Below are 16,296 nucleotides of genomic sequence, written 5' to 3'. Positions count from 1 at the left end.
TACAGGATCTTTAACGTGCGTATTTGATCTTCTGCGTGCGTATATACACAAAGGGAGGTTCAGGCACAAACAGGTCTGCACATATGTTGACCTGGGAGATCGGAAAAATCTCCACCCTTTACCCACCAGGCGCCGTTACCGAGATTCGAACCCGGGACCCTCAGATTGAAAGTCCTTTGCCTTAACCACTCGGCTATTGCGCTTTGCATTCTCATATTCCTATGATATTCCTGTGTGCGAGTTAATACGGAAGCGCAAAGCGCCAATGTCTTGTCGTCCCGTGCCTTTGTCACGTCATATCAGGAACAGGGAGTCATGGTTTTCAGTTTCACTTTCACTTTCTCAAGCAGGCGTCACTGCGTTCGGGTAAATCTGTATACGCCATACCACATCTGTTCGGCAGATGCCTGACAGCAGCATAACCCAACGCACTTGTCAGGCCTTGAGTGTATGCATATATATTTGAGTACCTATCAGAGTGGATATCGTTTTACATAATTTTACCAGAGGACAACACTGTTGTTGCCATGGGTTCTTTTTCAGTGCACCAAGTGCGTGCTTCACACGGGACCTCGGTTTATCGTCTCATCCGAAAGACTAGACGCTCACTTTCATTTTCCAGTCAAACTTGGGAAGAAAGAGTGAGAGTGGGAATCGAACTCATCACACCCACACGGACACTGTATTGGCTAGCTGAGCGTCTTAACCATTCTGCAACCTTCTCCCTAAACATTGCTCTCTCTCTCCGACGGGGAATTGAACCCCGGTCTCCCGCGTGACAGGCGGCGGGATACTGACCACTATACTATAATTATTTCCGAGGAGCTGAGGATCATGGTGGATGGAAAGTAGCATGTGTTCGATTCTGAATGGAGCATGGAAACAGTGAAAGGGCTTAAACTCCTCTGGGGAGTAAAGGCCAGTGGGGGTGTTAAATCCTCTTGAAAGCACAGTATAATACATGCTTTGAATTCCAATTTGAACAGGGGGTCTTTGTGGACATGAGTCTGCAAAAGCAAGGAAGGTCACGTTTATTGTTGAGGTGAAGTACTGGTAACAGTTTTTTTTTCTTCTTCTTCTGCGTTCGTGGGCTGCAACTCCCACGTTCACTCGAATGTACACGGGTCGGCTTTTACGTGTATGACAGTTTTTACCCCGCCATGTAGGCAGCCATACTCCGTTTTCGGGGGTGTGCATGCTGGGTATGTTCTTGTTTCCATAACCCACCGAAATGCTGACATGGATTACAGGTTCTTCAATGTGCGTATTTGATCTTTTGCTTGCGTATGCACACGAAGGGGGTTCAGGCACTAGCATGTCTGCACATTTGTTGACCTGGGAGATCGCAAAAATCTCCACCCTTTACCCACCAGGCGCGGTCACCGAGATTCGAACCTGGACCCTCAGATTGAAAGTCCAACCACTCGGCTATTGCGCCCGTCTATAACAGTTTCAATCCTGCACGTGGGAAAGATTGATCGGGTTCGGTGCTGTCCCTTTTGCTAGTGTGGGCCGTGTTGGGATGGATAGATGGATGGATAGATGGATGAATAGATGCATTGATGGATGGGTGGATGGTTGGATAAACAGGAAATGGATTCACTGATGGATGGATGGGTTCAAATTTTACACGTTCTTCAGTTCTCCATTCCGACTTTAGCTCGTGCATTTTGTGTGTGTGTGTGTGTGTGTGTGTGTGTGTGTGTGTGTGTGTGTGTGTGTGGTTAATTTCTGACTCACCTTCACTTGTTCATTTTAACTTTCCTTTCATTCTGCATTTTTTCTGCATTTATTTATTTTATTTTATTTTTGATATTCAGACCACATCCTTTTCCTCTCTTTTGTTTTGATTTTCTCTCTATATATACTGCATCCGCGCATCCTTCTTCGAACATTTGTTCGTACACAATTAAGTAATAATGATAATAATGATAATAATAATAATAATATACATTTATATAGCACCCTTTCTCTCTAAGAGCTCAGGGCGCTTTACATGAAAGAAAAAAAAATATTACAAGTAACATAAAACATTCATGACCACTCTTTCTCAAAAAAAACCCTCCCCCCCCCTGCACCCCTCGCCCCCCCCCTCCCCCGACTCACACTGCCCCCCTCCCACTCTACATACATCCAAAGTGAGTATGTTTGCAGTATTCATTTCACCAACACAAAACGGGGGTGGGGGGTGGGGGGGGGGACCTGTCACTTTCCTCCTCCTTCTCTCCCTCTAAAAAAAAACAAAAAACGAAGGAAACTAATTACAAACGCAAACAACATGATTTCTTCCTCTTCCTCCTCCTCCTCCTCGTCTTCTTCTTCTTCTTCCTCATCTTCCTCCTCCTCCTCTTCTTCTTGTTCTTCTTCTTCTTCTTCTTATTCGTTCGTGGGCTGTGACTCCCACGTTCGCTCGTATACACAAGTGGGCTTTTACGTGAATGACCTTTTTTTTTCATTTCTTTTTTTTTTTTTTACCCTACCATGTGGTCAATTATACTCCGTTTTCCGGTGTGATAGGGCAGGTGGTGGTGTGGAGAGGGGTGGGGTGTGGGGGTGTGGGGGGGGCGCAACAGGATACAGAAGGAACAAAGAAAGAGAGAGAGAGAGGGAGAGAGAAAGAAAAACAATGTGGGAAAAAAACAAACAAACCGACAGCATAATCCTTCAAACATCTTTCCTCCTTTCATCAACCCCCCCACACCCCACCCCGCACCCCAACACCTCCACCAAAAAAAAAAAAAAGCAAAGCAACAACAACAACAAAACAAACTTCCACCAGAGTCAAAATCCCTTCAATATGACCACGCCAATTCAGAGTCAAAATCCCTTTATTATGACCACGCCAACATTCACAGTCGAAATCCCTTGGTTATGACTACGCCAATTCAGAGTCAAAATCCCTTCAATATGACTACGCCGATTCTTATTAAAAAAAAAAAAATCCTTGAATATGACCGCGCCAATCCAGAGCCAAAATCCCTTGAATATGACCACGCCAATTCAGAGTCAAAATTCCTTGATATGACCACGTAAATTCAGAGTCAAAATCCCTTTAATATGACCACGCCAGTTCAGAGTCAAAATTCCTTGGACATGACCACGCCAATTCAGAGTCAAAATCCCTTCAATATGACCACGCCGATTCTTAGTAAAAAATTTCTTAGAGTCAAAACTCCTTGAATATGACCCGTCAATTCAGAGTCAAAATCCCTTGAATATGACCACGCCAATTTAGAGTAAAAATTCCTTGAACATGACCACGCCAAATCAGAGTCAAAATCTCTTCAATATGACCACGCCAACATTCACAGTCGAAATCCATTCAATATGACCACATCAATTCAGATTCAAAATCCATTCAATATGACCACATCAATTCCGATTCAAAATCCCTTCAATATGACCACACCAATTCAGAGTCAAAATCCCTTCAATATGATCACGCCGATTCTTAGTAAAAAATTTCTTGAATAAGACCGCTCCAATCCAGAGCCAAAATCCCTTGAATATGACCACGCCAATTTAGAGTCAAAATCTCTTCAATATGACCACGCCAACATTCACATTCGAAGTCTCTTCAATATGACCACACCGATTCAGATTCAAAATCCCTTGAATATGACCACGCCAATTTAGAGTCAAAATTCCTTGAATATGACCACGTCAATTTAGATTCAAAATTCCTTGAACATGACCACGCCAATTCAGAGTCAAAATCTCTTCAATATGACCACGCCAATATTCACAGTCGAAATCCCTTCAATATGACCACGCCGATTCTTAGTAAAAAATTTCTTAGAGTCAAAACTCCTTGAATATGACCCGTCAATTCAGAGTCAAAATCCCTTGAATATGACCACGCCAATTTAGAGTAAAAATTCCTTGAACATGACCACGCCAAATCAGAGTCAAAATCTCTTCAATATGACCACGCCAACATTCACAGTCGAAATCCATTCAATATGACCACATCAATTCAGATTCAAAATCCATTCAATATGACCACATCAATTCAGATTCAAAATCCCTTCAATATGACCACACCAATTCAGATTCAAAATCCCTTCAATATGACCACGCCGATTCTTAGTAAAAAAAATTCTTGAATGAGACCGCTCCAATCCAGAGCCAAAATCCCTTGAATATGACCACGCCAATTTAGAGTCAAAATCTCTTCAATATGACCACGCCAACATTCACATTCGAAATCTCTTCAATATGACCACACCGATTCAGATTCAAAATCCCTTCAATATGACCACGCCAATCCAGAGTATAAAAAAAAAATCCCTTGAATACGACCACGCCAATTCAGAGTCAAGAGTTTTGTGTGATGAAAGGACGATGGCCTTTTGAGCTGAAGGATATCGTAAATCGAAGATGTCTGTAGCTTTTTTATTTTTTAATATATATATATTTTTTATTATTGACACTGGATTCTTGCATGTTCGAGGTATTGATTGTTTGGACACGTTATCACTGGGCGTTGGTAATGTACATCTGACTGTATCGGACGCCGCGTTTGCTTTGTGTGTCTCGGGAAGGATGGGTTAACATAATCATTATTATTATATATATATATGAATGAGGCTTGCTGTCTCTACGCTTCAATTAGGTATACGTGAAGACGACAACCCGCCACCGTACTTTCGATGATACCATCTGAAGACTTTTGACGCGGCTTCTTCTTCTTCTTCTTCTACTACTACTACTACTACTACTACTACTACTAGTCCTTCCTGTTTCGTCAGTGACAGGTCACACCCACTTTTGCTGTCGATCTTACTACCTCTGCTGCTGCTGCTGATACTGCTGCTTACTACTGCTGCTGCTACTGCTACTGCTACAATAACAGAAACTATTTTTGCTACTTCTGCTACTACTACTACTACTACTGCTGCTGCTGCTACTACTGCTACAATAACAATTTTTGCTGCTGCTACTACTACTACTACTACTACTACTGCTGCTGCTGCTGCTGCTACTACCACTACTACTACTGCTACTGCTGCTGCTGCTGCTACTACTGCTACAATAACATAAACTATTTTTGCTGCTGCTATTACTTCTGCTGCTGCTACTGCTACAATAACAGAAACTATTTTTGCTGCTGCTACTACTACTGCTGCTGCTACTACTACTGCTACTACTACTACTGCTGCTGCTGCTACTACTACTGCTACTACTACTATTGCTACTACCACTACTGCTACTGCTACTACTGCTGCTGCTACTGCTTCAATAACAAACTATTTTTGCTGCTGCTACTACTACTACTACTGCTACTACTACTACTGCTGCTGTTACTACTGCTACAATAACAGAAACTATTTTGCTGCTGCTACTACTACTGCTGCTGCTACTGCTGCTGCTACTACTGCTACAATAACAGAAACTATTTTTGCTGTTGCTGCTGCTACTACTACTACTATTGAAACTGCTGCTGCTGCTACTACTACTACTACTACTACTGCTGCTGCTGCTGCTGCAATAACAGAAACGATTTTTGCTGCTACTGCTGCTACTACTGCTACAATAACAAGTATTTTGCTGCTACTGCTACTACTACTACTACTACTACAACTGCTGCTACTATTTCTCTCTCCTCTTCCGTCAATGACAGGTCACACCCGCTGTGCTGTCGCTCTTCCGACTACTTCTCTTATTTCTACCACTACGACTGCTACTGCTACTACAACTACTACTACTACTACTACAACTGCTGCTGCTATTTCTCCCTCCCTCCTCTTCCGTCAATAACAGATCACATCTACTGTGCTGCCGTTCTTCCGACTACTTCTCTTATTTCTACCACTACGACTGCTACTGCTGCTGCTGCTGCTACTGCTGCTACTACAACTACTACTACTACTACAACTGCTGCTGCTATTTCTCCCTCCTCTTCCGTCAATAACAGATCACACCTACTGTGCTGCCGTTCTTCCGACTACTTCTCTTATTTCTACCACTACGACTGCTACTGCTGCTGCTGCTACTGCTACTACAACTACTACTACTACTACAACTGCTGCTGCTATTTCTCTCTCCTCTTCCGTCAATGACAGGTCACACCCGCTGTGCTGCCGTTCTTCCGACTACTTCTCTTATTTCTACCACTATGACTGCTACTGCTGCTTCTACTGCAGCAACTGCTACTTTTCCCATCTCTTTCGTCAATAACGGTGTCATTAGTGGGCTCACTGCTGGACCGCCCTTTCATTTCCTTCCGCCACCGTTTGGTCTTTTACGCCGCCCTGACCTCTGGTGGCCACCACCTTTTCCACACCAAAAAAAAAGGGGGGAGGGGGGGGGGGGGGGGGGCTTGGGGGGCCCCTCCAGACGATTTCCCCATCAAACCACTCTCGCTCAGTCTCTGCAGGCCAGCTGAGCTGAACACTGGTGGTCTTCTCTTTACCGAGCAGCACGTGCAGGATAAGGTAAGATAAGATAAGATAAGAACAACTTTATTATCTCCAACTGGAGAAATTTGGTCAGGTGCATTATCACAACATAGACAAGTAAACAACATGGGGTCCATAACTGTAAAAGTCAGCAACAGCTTTTACGAATATAACGAAGACACAAATGTAAAAAAAAATATCACATACACCGTTTCATACAAACATCCATACATACCACATCGCAGGTAATAACTAGTATTCTTAATGTAAAATCAGAAAGAATTATGAAACATTATTTTGAATATAATTAGAAGCATAGCTTACTATATTGCACATTGATTATAATAGACAAGAACAAGAACAAGAACAAAACTTTAATCTCCAGGCCTCCGGCCCCTAGAAAGAGGTCAAAAGTACACAATATGGTGATCACTCAACCACAACAAAATGTAAAATACGTACTAACTTAACCTATAGAACAAAAGTGCTTCTCGTGCATTGTAAATTAATTCTAACTTTCAACATTGTTGTCACAGAATTCCTGTCGTATCTTCAGGGCATTAAATATATAAACGCATAGTTTACGAATACTGTAAACAGAACCATTCTTCATCAAGTGAACATACGATTGACCTTCAGAGTTCAGATGTTTTTGCCGCAGGTCATTGTAAAGGACACAATTGTTTATAAAATGGTTTTCATCTTCGATTACATTACAACGTTTACATGCGTAATTTGAATTACATTTGATTATAATAGACAGATAAGATAAGAATAAAGATAAATTGATACTTGAGTTGCAGAAACGAAGTTTGAAGTGAGCCGCCGTGGACTTTCCTCAAAATGCGTCATGGATGGCTGCTCTTACGTGGAGGAGAGAGAATGGAGAGAGAGATAAAGCGGGGGAGGGAGAGAGAGAGAGGGAGAGAGAGGGGGAAGAGGGAGAGAGGGGCAGAGAGAGAGGGGGTGAGAGGGAGAGAGAGGGAGGGAGAGAGAGGGGGAAGAGGGAGAGAGGGGGAGAGAGAGAGAGGGGGGAGAGGGAGAGAGGGGAGAGAGAGGGGGTGAGAGGGAGAGAGAGAGAGAGGGAGAGAGAGGGGGAGAGGGAGAGAGAGAGAGGGGGAGAGGGAGAGAGGGGGAGAGGGAAAGAGAGAGAGGGAGAGAGAGGGGGAGAGAAAGGGGGGAGAGGGAGAGAGAGAGAGGGTTGGAGAGGGAGAGAAAGGGAGAGAGAGAGGGGGGAGAGGGGGAGTGATGAGAGGGAGAGGGAAGAGAGAGAGCAAGAGAGAGAGAGAGCGGGAGATCAGAGCAAGAGAGAGGGAGAGAGAGAAGGAGAGGGAGAGGGATACAGAGAGAGGGGGAGAGGGGAGAGAGAGGGGGAGAGGCAGAGAGAGAGAGAGGAGAGGGGAGAGTGATGAGAGGGAGAGGGAAGAGAGAGAGAGAGAGATAGAGTGACTGACTGAATGAATGAATGAATGAATGGTTTCTTCATATCACCCATAGCCCCCCATGGAAGGGTTTTTGAACAATAAACATAATTTGAGGAAAAATAAACTACACAAAAAAAGACTACGAAACGACTGTATCTCTGAATCTTAAAACCTTATACAAAAACAGAAGGAGACTTGCACATAACATCAGATTTTGTGCATGACATCAATGAACTCAGTTTGAACAGACATGGATCTCTATCATACTTAGGATGAATGAATTCAACTATAATTTCGTTGTCTTGGACAACAATGAACAAAGCGTATATCATCTTCTGATGTCCTGTACAATGGACCTGGAAGATCATAGTCATTACATGATTTGTAATTTATGAAACGGTCACGTTCAAGCCGGAAATACCAAATCGAAATGTTACTGTTATATAATGATGTCAACTGTCGATCCATGTTCATATGCAAATCATTTGAGATCGTAAGTACTATAAAGTGTTCCATACAAATCGTTCACATATGTCAACAGAATCATTTCTGTTCTGCCACCTACAACAAATCGAACATTGACAAAAAACACTCATAAACCAATTTATATTGTCACCACTTTTACTCAGACATCACCAAAACCATTCTCATAAAAAGCAAACATTTGAAACCCAGTTTTTCTTTCAATTCACATTTAAGTCGTATAACATTTTATTCGATTTGTACGGTAATCTAGATGCTTCCGTCTGAAGTAACTATGGCCAGTATCGTATACAGCTAACTGCAGAGTTCACATAAATGGTATGTCTGTCTGTCTCATTTTCAGCACGATCATTGTACGCACATATACTTGTAAATACTTCTGAACTGCAAACATTTGAACTGACTCACAATCAGCTAAGGTTTTTTCTAATCCTCTAAAACTAAGAAATCAAAAAGCTTAATAAACAGCCCAAAAGAACTGTTATCAAGAACATAAAGCTTCTGCATAATACACAGCAGTGCGTGTTTGGCTCTACCAGCAAGATCTTTGGAAGCGACAGAGAAACTCAGATCTGTGGAGAAAAATATTCCCAATTACTTATGAACATTAACTACTGGCATTGTTACATCGTTACCTTGTTTGTGATCTGTTTTTTTTTTTTTATCACATGTACTCTTTTCTTTTTCAAATGCATCTTGGCTGCTCTTATGTGGAGAGAATGGAAAGAGAGAGAGTGTGTGAGGGAGAAAGAGAGAAAAAGAGAAGGAAGGAAGGAAAGAAAGGAAAGAAAGGAAATAAGGAAGGAAGGAAGGAAGGAAGGAAGAAGAAGAAGAAGAAGAAAAATTGATAAAAAAAAAAAGAATGAAAGAAAGAATGACAACGACAACAAAAATAAGAAAAAAAACCCAGAAAAAAACAAATAATGAAAGAAAGAATGGACGAAAGAAAGAATAAATGAGAAAAAAACCAACTTCAATAATAAAAAAGAAGAAAAAATGCATTCGGGAAAAAAAAAGAAGAAAAAGACTTCCCCAAACTTCATTCCGAGAACTAAAACGAAGAAGCCCAGCTCAGTCCAGTCCGAAGCAGCTATAATATTATATCCATCCGACAAAACCACAGAAGCTCTGATCACTTCATAATCACATCCTTTCACGGCTGCACGATTGCAGTCCTCTCCTCCTCCACCTCCTCTTGCTCCTCCTCCTTCTCCTCCACCTCCTCTTTCTCCTTCTCCTCCTCCACCTCCTCTTGCTCCTCCTCCTCTTTCTCCTACTCCTCCACCTCTTTCTCCTCCTCCTCCTCCTCCACCACCTCCTCTTGCTCCTCCTCCTCCTCTTTCTCCTCCTCCTCCTCCTCCTCCTCCTCCTCCACCTCCTCTTGCTCCTCCTCCTCCACCTCTTTCTCCTTCCCCTCCTCCTCCTCCACCACCTCCTCCTCCACCACCACCTCCTCCCCTTCCTCCTCCACCTCCACCACCTCCTCCTCTTCCTCCTCCACCTCTTTCTCCTCCCCCTCCTCCTCCTCCTCCACCTCATCTCTTTCTCCTCCTCCCTTTCTCCCCCCCCCTGCTCTCTCCCACCCCACCCCCGCTTCTCTTCATCTTTTCCTCCTCCTCCCTCTCCTCCTCTTTCTCCTTCCCTTCCTCCATCTGTTCCTCTTTCTCCTCCTACCCCCTCTCTTCTTCCTTCTTTTTTTCTCTTTCTCCCCCCCTCCTCTTCCTCCGCCTCCTCCTCCTTTTCTTCCCCCTCTTCCTTCCCCCTCCCATCCTCTTCCCTTTTCCCCCTTCTCCTTCTTCTGTCTCTTTCTCATTTTCCCCTCCTCCCCCCACCCACCCCACAGTCCAATATCGTCATCTTAGATGAACAGACTATAAATGAAAAAACGACGTCCTTCGTTCCCCTCCCCCTCCCCCCCCCCCATACCCCCTCCTCTCCATTCTGTCCTGTTCCTCTTCTTCCTGTTTTCCTCTCCCACCTCCACTTCCTGGTCTTCCTCCTCGTCCTCCTCCTCCTCCTCCTCTACCACCTCCTCTTCTTCCTCGTCCTCCTCTTCCACCTCCTCTTCCTTTTCCTCCTCTACCTCCTCTACCACATCCTCTTCCTCTTCTTCCTCCTCCTCTTCCTCCTCTTCCTCCTCTACCTCCTCCTCTTCCTCTTCTTCCTCCTCGTCCTCCTTTTCCACCTCCTCTTCCTTTTCCTCCTCTACCTCCTCAAACCACCTCTTCTTCCTCCTCGTCCTCCTTTTCCACCTCCTCTTCCTTTTCCTCCTCTACCTCCTCTACCACCTCCTCTTCCTCTTCTTCCTCCTCGTCCTCCTTTTCCACCTCCTCTTCCTTTTCCTCCTCTACCTCCTCTTCCACCTCCTCTTCTTCCTCCTCCTCCTTTTCCACCTCCTCTTCCTTTTCCTCCTCTACCTCCTCTACCACCTCCTCTTCCTCTTCTTCCTCCTCGTCCTCCTCTTCCACCTCCTCTTCCTCCTCCACCTCCTCAAACCACCTCCACTTCCTCTTCCTCCTCCTCCTCTACCACCTCCTCTTCTTCTTCTTCCTCCTCGTCCTCCTCTTCCACCTCCTCTTCCTTTTCCTCCTCTACCTCCTCTACCACCTCCTCTACCTCTTCCACCTCCTCTTCCTTTTCCTCCTCTACCTCCTCAAACCACCTCCACTTCCTCCTCCTCCTCTACCACCTCCTCTTCTTCTTCCTCCTCCTCTACCACCTCCTCTTCCTCCTCGTCCTCCTCCTCTTCCTATCTCTCCTCTTTCTGTCCCCTCCTTTTGCCTCAACCTCTTTCACTTCCTCCTCTTCCTCCTACTCCTCCTTCCCCTCGTCCACCACCTCCTCCTCCTCTTGCACTTCCTCCTCCTCCTCTTGCACCTCCTCCTCCTCCTTTCCCTCACCCTCCTCTTTCTCCTCCGTGTCTTCCTCTTTCACCTATTCCTCCCCTCCCCTTATTCCTCCCCCCTTCCTATTTCTCCCCTTCTTGCAATCCTCCTCTTGTCTCAACCTCCTCCTCTTCCTCCTCCACTCCTCTTCTTCCTTCTCCTCATCTTCCTCATCCTATTCCTACTTCTCTTCCTTCTCCTCCACTCCTCCTTCTCTTCCCCTCTCCTCTTCCTCCTTCCCCTCCTCCTTCTCTTCCTCCCCCTCCTCTTCCTTCTCCTCCACTCCTCCTTCCTCCCCTCCCCCTCCTCCTCCTCCTCCTCCTCCTCCCCTTCTTCTCCCTCCTCTCCCTCCTTCACCCTCCTGCTCCCTCTTCCTCTTCCTCCTCCCCTTCTTTCCTCCCCTTCTTCCCCCACATCTTCTATCCTCTCCCTTCTCTTCCTCGTCCGCGTCCTCCCCCCCCCCCCAGTCTAGGCCCCCGCACCCCCCACACCACACACACACAACACACACACACACACACACACACACACCTCCCCACCGCTGCAAAGACAGGATTCATAATGTGGCGGCTCTCCCCTTGTTCCGAAAGCGGGGCATCAAGAACCCATCGCTCTCCTTTTTATTATTATTTTTTTTTTTTTTTTTTTTTTAATATATAACAGAGCCTGCTGCACCGTCTTCTACTGTCTGCTGGAGGATTAAAATATGAGACTGGGTGTCGCTGCAGCCATTGTCAAAGAGGCGCTGCTCCTTCTTATCTCTCTTGGTTTCTGCTGGTGTCTGCCTGCCTGACTGACTGTCTGTCTGTCTGTCTGTCTGTCTATCTTTCTGTCTGTCTGCAGGGTTGTTTTGTTCGTCGGGTCGGGTCTTCTTTCGTCTTCTAACAGCATCGGGTGGATATATCTAATGTTCACGTCATAATGGATGGTTGTTGTTTGTTGTTGTTGTTGTTGTTGTTGCTAGTTTCTATCGCGTGAACATATACGCCAGGAATATTTTATGCCTAGGGTTTTCTTCTTCTTCTTCTTCTTCTTCTTCTTCTTCTTCTTCTTCTCCTCCTTCTTCTTCTTCCTCTGAGATAAAGAAAATGTAAAGAAAGAAAGAAAAAAAGAAAGGGGAAGAATAAAGAAGAAACTTGAAAAAAAAAAAAAAACAGGGTGAAAAGAAATAAAAAGAGAAGAATAAAGATAAAGTATTAAAAACAACAACAACGACATATGAACGAATGAAAAGAATGAATGGAAAAACAAATCCAACACAAAACAATTCTTGTTGTTGTTGTTGTTGTTGTTTTATTTGTTTTGTTTTGTTTTTTGTATGGACGCAAAATGTAGCCAGTTCAAAATGACTTAACACTGCACACGCATTTTTAGGAATCTTTCGGCCAGCCTTGCCAGGAAGAAGTTGATCAATTGACGATCGGGTTAAGTAACAGACGTGTCGTACTTGAAAGCCGTTCCAGAGAAGAAAGTGAGCAATTTCTGGAGCAAATCGCGAAAATCTCAGGAGGAGGCAAGGAAGAGGAAGAGACACGTCCTTAAGTTTCAATTTCAGTTTTTTCAAGGAGGCGTCACTGCGTTCGGACAAACCCGTACACGCTACACCAAATCTGCCAGGTAGATGTCTCATTCAGATGAGACGATAAACCGAGGCCCCATGTGAAGCATGCACTTTGCGCACGTAAAAGAACCCACGGCAACAAAAGGCTTGTTCCTGGGCAAAATTCTGTAGAGAAATCCACTTCGATAGGAAAAATAAATAAAACTGCACGCAGGGGGAAAAAAATACAAAAAATGGGTGGCTGCTGTAGTGTAGCGACGCGCTCTCCCTGGGGAGAGCAGCCCGAATTTCACACAGAGAAATCTGTTGTGATAAAAAGAAATACAAATACAAATACAAAACCAACAGCATAACCCAACGCGTTAGTCACGCTTTGAGTGCATGCATATACATTTGTGTACCTGTCAGCTCAGGGGCATAGCCCTTGCTACTGGTACCATGCAACCCAGTGAAGTCTCCCAACGACGGGACCAGGCGGAGGAGGAAACCTTTCCCAACGGTTGTGATGGCGGAAGAGGATGACCAAAGGGCAGGGGGGGGGAGCTCTTATCCTTGGCTGGAAGTCCTCCTAGGAGACGGAGCTCCGAAGAAAAAAGCCTGCACCTGCCGAGGCCGTCCTACACGTGGCAGTATCTCCACCTGTGGGACTGTGAGCGTCGTTAGGCGAGAGAGTGGGGAAGGGACTGCACGACTCCTCTTCACTAAAAAAAAAAGTCACCTGTGCTGGTCAGGCACTTGAAGGCAAACCTCAAAGCCTATGACATAGATATCGCTTCCTGGGAAACTGATGCCCTTGACCGCTCTCACTGGAGGACACTGATAGTGATATACAGACGTTTGAAAACAAGAGAACGCTGGCCATTAAGGAGAAGCGTGAGCGAAGGAAGCAGGGCTCAACTTCTGGAGACGTTTTCCCTTGCAACACCTGTGGGAAGTGCTGCGCATCCAGAATCGGCCTCTTCTCCCATATGAGGACAGCCTACTCATCCGTCGGTCCGACGGGAGACTCCATGACCTATCAGAGAAGATTTCTTCTACAGAAGTTTTACCAGAGGACACCACGTGTGTTGCCATGGGTTCTTTTGTCAGTGTGCTGAATGTGTGGTGCACACGGGGCCTCGGATTATCGACTCATCCGAATGACTAGACGTTCTCTCACCTCCGCCTCCTCCTCCTCTTCCACCTCCTCTTTCTTTTCCTTCCCATCCTTCTCCTCCTCCTCCTCTCCCACCTCATCTTCCACCTCCTCTTCCACCTCCTCTTCATTTTCCTCCCCATCCTTCTCCTCCTCCTCTTCCACCTCCTCTTCGTCCTCCTCCTCTTCCACCTCCTCTTCCTCCCCCCCCCCATCTTTCTCCTCCTCCTCTTCCACCTCCTCTTTGTCCTCCTCCTCTTCCGCCTTCTCCTCCTCCTCTTCCTCCTCTTCCACTTCCTCCTCCTCCTCTTCCACCTCCTCTTCCCCCCTCCCCCCCCCCCCCCCCCCCCCCAAGCCTTCTCCTCCTCCTCCTCGTCCTCGAGGCCTCCTTGAAGTTCTTCTTATTGGTTGTTTTTCAAGTTTAATGTAATTCTTTTGTTCATTTGTCTGTAAATCTTCATCGCCGAAATAGCGTGCAAGGAAATTTAGTCTTGGATGTTGGAGTGGAGTGTTGTCCTAGTGGTAACGCGTCCGTCTACGAATCTTGGGAGAAAGGACAAGACCGGGATCTGAACTCAGACCCTCATGCACAGTGTATTGACCGGAAAGCATCTTAACGCATTACCTATACGTAGAGCAGCAAAAAGAGGAGCAAAGAATCATACAGATAGTATAAAAGTATACTGCCCATTGCCATACAAGGAAATAAGCAATATACTAGACAGAGACTTTTATAGGTGCTTAAATTCAAGTCTAAAACCTCGTCACTTGACGCTCTTAGACTTTGGTCCGATTCGCAGACTAATTCTGAATTTAGCTCTCAGACTATTAACAAATTCCTTACGGACCAAGTATTGTTCTAATGTCAAGTGCATATGCTTTAGTAACCTGACAATTAAGCATATAATTTCTTACTGTAGCTTGATGAAGCCCTTTGTACACGAAAGTGTGTCTTCACAAGTGGCTGAGAACGTTGATGTTTTTGACTTTTTGCATTCATTATCAGTTGTTTCGCTTGTCAGTTTAACGACTTCTCTTTTACGAAGCCCTTTTAGTAATTTCCTGTAATTGTATGTCGATATTTTTTTTTCAAATTTCACACTCATTTCACCCTCATTTGCCCAGTTTCCCTCAACTCTCCATTCATTCACATCTCCCACCCCTTCTAACCGATAATACTCAAATGTATACATAAATACTTTAACAAAAATGTCTTCGGTCACCGATATGTGTGACGAGGCATTAAACAAAATTCCTCCTCCATCTTAAACATTCTGCCACTTTCCTCAACAGCTTGTGAAGACAAGGCACCACACAGTGTAAAGAATGTCGCCTGTGAAACATCCTCGTCATCTCACGCAAAGCCTAAGATCCACAGAATGTTGAGCATTTTTGATAAATGACCGGGGGTAATTTAGTTACATAATCGGTATAGCACGCATTACCTATACGTAGAATTCGACATATGAGTGTTCTTGACACAATTCTTCTTATCAGTTGTTTTTCAAGTTTAATGTAATTCTTTTGCTCGTTTGTTTGTAAACCCTTTCAATGCCAGGGGGAAAACAGCAGAAAGTGGTGTTTCAGGTCATAAAACATTATCCAAAACAATAAGCCAAAAACTGAGAAAAAATGGTCTGGAGATATCCCACTCTAGACGAACTGTGTGAATTTTCAGCCTTCCAGAGCTATATTTTCTCTTTCCTGATGACGTCATCAGTGACGTCACTATGCACGTACGTAATACGTTTATGGCAGTCAAGGGGGTTTTAATCGTCCAAATAGCGTGCAAGAAAATTAAGTCTTGGCTGTTGGAGTGGAGTGTTGTCCAAGTCGTAACGCGTCCGTCTACGAATCTGAGAGAATCTGGGCGCACTGGTTCGAATACCACACTCACCAGTACTTTCTTTCCCATCCACTAGACCTTGAGGGGTGGTCTAGATGCTAGTGATTTGGATGAGACGATAAACCGAGGTTTCGTGTGCAGCATGCACTTACCATACGTAAAAGACCCCACTGCAACAAAATGGTTTGTCCCTTGCAAATACTGTACAAAAAATCGAGAGAGAGAGAGAGAGAGAGAGAGACATAAGTCCTGTTATTCTCGATAAGATATAGCAGTTTCCTGTGCTCCAAATGATCAGTGTAACGATGGACTGAAGATGTTGTCTCTAAGCATAAAAGAAACAATGAGGAGGAAGCTGTGCCGGTCTTGAATAAAAGCTAATTTGTGTTTGCACATTTCTTCTGTCATCGCTGCTGTGTGCACATGTCAAATGAACGGCATAAGAGCAAGCACGGCGCTTCTTTTTTTTTTTTGGGGGGGGGGGGGGGGGGGGAGTGTCTGGGTTTGTTCCAATGTACCTTTTATTTACCTGTGCGCTCTCTGAACTGGTAGCGTAAGCAG

The sequence above is a fragment of the Babylonia areolata genome, chromosome 13 (genome assembly GCF_041734735.1).
Source record: "Babylonia areolata isolate BAREFJ2019XMU chromosome 13, ASM4173473v1, whole genome shotgun sequence".
NCBI classification, from domain to species: domain Eukaryota; kingdom Metazoa; phylum Mollusca; class Gastropoda; order Neogastropoda; family Buccinidae; genus Babylonia; species Babylonia areolata.
The sequence above is the reverse complement of the archived record's forward strand: the minus strand, read 5'-3'. Positions refer to the sequence as shown.